The sequence below is a fragment of the Lolium perenne genome, chromosome 5 (genome assembly GCF_019359855.2).
Source record: "Lolium perenne isolate Kyuss_39 chromosome 5, Kyuss_2.0, whole genome shotgun sequence".
In the NCBI taxonomy this organism is placed as follows: Eukaryota; Viridiplantae; Streptophyta; class Magnoliopsida; order Poales; family Poaceae; genus Lolium; species Lolium perenne.
The window spans coordinates 650,488-656,487 of record NC_067248.2 but is presented as its reverse complement, the minus strand read 5'-3'; the positions used below and the strand labels follow the sequence as shown (position 1 = coordinate 656,487).

Sequence of the window (6,000 nt, the reverse complement as noted above, 5' to 3'; positions counted from 1 at the left end):
AATGACCTTCGCTGGAACTAAGAACGAAGAAGGGTGCGGTTGTAAATACGATAATGTAATCATAATTGTACCAAAATACCTTCAAATATTCTAGAAATGTAGCAGTTGGAGGGATAGAATTGTAAATTGTATCAGTGGGTAGTTGAGTACGGGCTAGAAATAGCCCGCCACTGTAACTGACATGACATGTGAATACAGTTGCTACCACAGTTACCCTTGGGCGTGGGCTGTTGTGTTTCACCAAGCCTTCGGTTCCTCTCAGATCCGAAGGTCCCCTTCAGTGTTGGTAACTCTCATTCCAACAGTTGGCGCCGTCCGTGGGGATCGACACATTCCGAAGCCATGTCTCTCCAGAAGAAGGCGAAGGATATCAAGGGATCGAAGGCTAGTTGGATGCAGTACTAGCCGGGGCCTTTGGCTATGACAAGTTCTGGAATATCAATATCAGCAATTATTGGTGGATCCAATCAGGAAACTGAGTCGAAGAGACAGAGGAAAGAGTATGGGCGAAGAGTCAGCCATGTCTGTGTAGGACCCACTTATGTCAGCAACAGATGGTCTCATATGCTAATCGCCCTCTCCCAAGAAGACATGAGGGTCTTGGATTATCGTCACAAGGATGCCTTCGTCGTCATTGCCGCAAATATTTCAGGGAACGAAGTGCACATAATCCTGATAGATGGTGGCAGTTTAGCTGATATAATTTTTGCTAGTGCTTTCGATAGGATGGGTTTAAGGCGAAATAATTTGCAACAAGCCGCCTCCATGTTGATAGGCTTCGGAGGAAAAGAGGTCAATGCTCTGGGTAAGACAGAAATTCGAATGTCCTTCGGCGAAGACTCAAATTTCAGGACAGAAGACATAATCTTCGATGTGGTCCATATGGATTATCCCTACAATGCAATCTTCGGCTGAGGAGTCTTAAAAAAGTTCGGTGCGATACCGCACCACGGATACTTGTGTATGAAAATGCCAGGTCCTAAAGGTGTCATAAAAGTGCTTGGGGATCAGAAAATGGCCCGGAGGATCGAAGTAGGCAGTACTCCAGAACGACACAACATCTATGTTGTGACAGAACCTTCGGAAGAGAAAGAAAATGATGAAGACTAGTTGCAGGAGCAGCACAGGATGAAAGCTGTACATGGAGGACAGACCAAGAAGATACAGCTCTCCCCAAACGGGGAGTAGAGAGAGGTGATCATTGGAGCAGAAATGGCGGAAGAGGACGAACGAAGGTTAGTACAATTCCTTCGCAGCAATGAAGAAATCTTTGCCTAGTCACCAAAGGATATACATGGCGTCAGCAGAGAGATCATTGAGCATGAACTGAAAGTTGACCCGAGTGCTAAGCCGAAGAAACAGAAACTTCACAAATCTTCGAAGGAAAGAGAAGAAGTAGTGATGGCCGAGGTCTAGAAATTGCTCGATACCAGAGTAATACACGAAGTGCTGCATTCTGAATTACTAGCTAATCCAGTTCTGGTCAGTAAAAGCAATGGTAAAAGGAGAATGTGTATTGACTTCACAGATCTCAACAGACCATGCCCAAAGGATGATTTTCCTTTGCCACGCATCGATCAGTTGGTGGACTCCGCAGCAAGATGCAAAATGTTAAGTTTTCTGGATGCATACTCTAGGTATCACCAAGTCTGGATGGCGAAAGAGGATGAGGAGAAAACAAGCTTCAGGACATCCTTCGGTATATATTGTTATGTGAGGATGGCCTTCGGCCTCCGCAATGCCGGAGCCACCTTCGCAAGGCTAGTCCAAATTTTATTGAAGTCACAGTTGGGCCGGAATGTATCGGCATACGTGGATCACATAGTTGTCAAGAGCGTCAAGCAAAATGACCACCTGAGTGATCTTCGCGAGACCTTCGCTAATCTGCGAAGTGTTGGGCTCAAGTTGAACCCAAAAAAGTGTGTCTTTGGCGTACGCTCAGGCAAGCTATTAAGTTTTTTGGTGTCCAAAAAAGGCAACGAAGTAGATCCAAAGAAAATTCAGGCAATATATACTAAACATGAGGCCTCCGCAAAACAGGAAGCAAGCACAGCGTTTATCAGGAAGACTGGCAGCTCTAAGTCGATTCATTGCCAGATCCGCAGAGCCAAGCCTGCCTTTCTTTAAAACACTTAAAAGTACAGATCCTTTCAGATGAAGCACTGAGCAGCAGCAAGCTTTCGAAGAGCTGAAGCAGTACTTGACAAAACTCACCGCTTTATCAAGTCCAGATCCGGCTTTATCAAGTCCAGATCCGAAGGTTGAGTTGTTACTATACATAGCAGCGTCACTTTCATCAGTGAGCGTTGTGCTTGTACAAGAGAAGCAAGTGAATGGAAAGTTGCAACAATGCCCTGTCTACTATGTGTCAGAGGCATTGACAGGGCTGAAGAAAATCTATTCTGAAATGGAAAAATGGCATACGCAGTGGTAATGGTTTTGCGAAAGCTTCACCATTATTTCACGGCGCACAAGATAACAATACCTTCTTCTTTTCCACTGCGCGATATGTTTGAGAATCGCGAAGATATTGGGAGAATTGGAAAATGGGCAACAGCAATCGCTCCGTTCACATTGACCTTCGTTGCAAGAACAGCACTAAAATCGCAAGCCTTGGCAGAACGGACACCACAAACTGAAGTCCTCAAAGAGATGCCATTGGATCCAGTTTGGATAGTATATTGCGACAAAGCTTGGGGGTGGGGCTTCGGGAGCTGGCGCTGCAGCAGTGATATCTTCTCCTTCGGGTGCGAAGTTGAGATATGCTGCAAGACTCGACTTCCGAACGACAAACAATGTCGCAGAGTATGAAGCAGTTCTACATGGGCTTCTGTTGGGGATAGCCTCAATAGCTCCTTTCGGTCACCAGATCAAAGACTAATTATGCACAATCTTGACTGATGTAGACTGCAGTTGCTGTCTTCGTGCAGGGATTCAGCCGATGGTCGAAGGCCGAGCGAAGCCTTCGGTGCGAAGGTGAAGGCCCTTGCGAAGTATCGGAGGTTAAAGCAGCCGCGAAGAGTCGAAGTATCCATCAATGGCGAAGATCGAAAGCCATAACGCTTCATGACGCCGAAGACAACCAAAGGCATGCGAAGGGTCTGACAGCAGACAACCCTTCAGAACTTGGCGAAGGGAATGACCTTCGCTGGAACTAAAAACGAAGAAGCGTGCGGTTGTAAATACAATAATGTAATCGTAATTGTACCAAAATACCCCCAAATATTGTAGGAATATAGTAGTTGGAGGGGTAGAATTGTACATTGTACCAGTTGGTAGTTGAGTACGGGCTATAAATAGCCCGCCACTGTAACTGACATGACAGGTGAATACCGTTGCTACCACAGTTTCCCTTGCGCGTGCGCTGTTGTGTTTCACCAAGCCTTCGGCTGCACTTAGATCCGAAGGTCCCCTTCAGTGTTGGTTACGCTTGTTCCAACAGTTGGCGCCGTCCTTGGGGATCGACAAATTCTGAAGCCATGTCTCTCCAGAATTAGACGAAGGATATCAAGGGGTCGAATGCCGGTCGGACACAGTACCAGCCGGGGCCTTCGACAATGACAAGTTCTGGAAGATCAATATCAGCAATCATTGGTGGATCCAATCAGGAAATTGAGTCGAAGAGACTGAGGAAAGAGTATGTTCGAAGAGTTAGCCATGTCGGTGTAGGACCCACTTATGTCAGCAACAGCTGGTCTCATATGCCAATCACCTTCTCCCAAGAAGACATAAGGGTCTTGGATTATCCTCACACGGATGCCTTTGTCATCGCTGCAAATATTTCAGGGAACGAAGTGCACATAATCCTGATAGATGGTGGCAGTTCAGCAGATATAATTTTTGCTAGTGCTTTCGATAGGATGGGTTTAAGGCGAAGTAATCTGCAACAAGACGCCTCCCCGTTGATAGGCTTCGGAGGAAAAGAGGTCAATGCTCTAGGTAAGACAGAAATTCCAATTTCCTTCAGCGAAGGGTCGAATTTCAGGACAGAAGACATACTCTTCGATGTGGTCGATATGGATTATCCCTACAATGCGATCTTCGGCCGAGGAGTCTTAAACAAGTTCGGTGCGATACCGCACCACGGATACTTGTGTATGAAAATGCCCGGTCCCGAAGGTGTCATAAAAGTACTTGGGGATCAGAAAATGGCCCGGGGGATCGAAGTAGGAAGTACTCCAGAACAATGCAACATCCATGTTGTGACAGAACCTTCGGAAAAGAACGAAAATGACGAAGACCAGTTGCAGGAGCAGCAAAGGATGAAAGCAATAACTAGTGGCCAGACCAAGAAGATACAGCTCTCCCCAGACGGGGAGCAGAGAGAAATGATCATTGGAGCAGAAATGGCATAAGAGGACGAGCGAAGGTTAGTACAATTTCTTCGTAGCAACGAGGATATCTTTGCCTGGTCGCCAAAGGATATAGAGGGCATCAGCAGAGATATCATTGAGCATGAATTGAAATTGACCAGAGTGCTAAGCCGAAGAAGCAGAAACTTCGCAAATCTTCTAAGGAAAGAGAAGAATTAGCGAAGGCCGAGGTCCAGAAATTGCTCAATGCCGCAGTAATACGTGAAGCACTGCATTCTGAGTGGCTGGCTAATCCAGTTCTGGTCAGGAAAAGCAGTGGTATATTATAAACCAGAAGATCATATAGAGGCGAAGCGCATGGCGCAAAGAGCAAGAAACTACAAGCTTGTTGACACAGACTTGTACAAGACGGGAATCTGCGCACCGATGCTTCGCTGTGCGAAGTGCCAGTATGTGGCCAAGGGATCAAATAGGCCTTCGACATACACATACACTAGTGGAGAACGGGCCTCTAGTCCCGGGTCGGAACTGGCTTTAGTCCCGGTTTTCCATCCGGGACTAGCCAATCGGGACTAGAGGCCCTCCTCCTTTAGTCCCGGTTTGCCACGAACCGGGACTAAAGGCCCTCCACACAATACTAGGAAACAGGCTATAGCTGCAAATGATACCACCGGCGCACCAAATAAGTGGTGCGCTAGCGCTATTTACCGCCGGCGCACCACTTATTTGTTGCGTCGATGTTATCCTAATATGGCCGGCGGACCAGCACTTTTATACGCCGGTGGTAATGGGCAGATAGATCCCAGTCCATACGCAGTGGCACTTAAATTATTGCTGCCGGCGTAACAAGCTGTGAGCGCACCGGTAGTAGTAGTACATCCAAACGCCGCCTAACACCAGTAGACCACGCGTCGACCCACGCACCGCACAACACACACCACCCCACACAACGCTACACCACCACCCCACGCTACCGCACACCACACACCACACATCTCCACCACCGCACACCACACCGGCGGCAGAGGAGCACACCTGCGCCCTCCCTGCGCGCTTGAGGCGGCGTGCGGCGGCCGCTCCAGGCGGGGCACGGGCGAGGCGGCGTGCGGCGGCCGCTCGAGCGGGGCACGGGCGAGGCGGCGTGCGGCGGTGGCTCCGGCGGGGCGCGGGCGAGGCGGCTTTCGCGGCGGTGGCTCCGGCGGGGCGCGGGCGAGGCGGCATTCGCGGCGGTGGCTCCGGGCGGCGCCGGCGAGGCGGCGTTGACGGTGTGCGGCGGTGGCTCCGGGCAGGGCGCGGGCGAGGCGGCGTGCGCGGTGTGCGGCGGCGGCCGGTTTCGTCGTCCTCCCAGGCGGGGAGCACCTCCGCGACTGGCGCACTGAGAGGAGAAGGTGGCGACCGCCGGCGCGGCAAGGACGGCGATGTGCAGTTCCGTCAGGCGGTGGAGGAAAAGGCGTACCCGATTGCATTTTTCTTTTCTTTTTAGGGTGATGTTTGTAAATGTTCCTGGCAGGTGTAGATGCTTTTACTGATCTGTAATAATGAAAGTAGCTTGCGCTGCAGATGCATGCGGGGCGCATGGCCCTGCTTTTTTTTATTCCCAAAAATTTATAGCACCGGCGAATCTAACATGCTGCGCCGGTGGTAGCTCCCCATAGTGCAGGCGAACGCAGTGGTGCGCCAGCGATAG

At 49.7% G+C, this 6,000-nt stretch overlaps 1 pseudogene; it reads left to right on the top strand.

The window, feature by feature from the left end:
- Nucleotides 1-420: 420 nt before the first annotated feature.
- The window catches only part of LOC139831180 (uncharacterized), a 43,054-nt pseudogene continuing 37,474 nt past the window's right edge, over nucleotides 421-6,000 (top strand).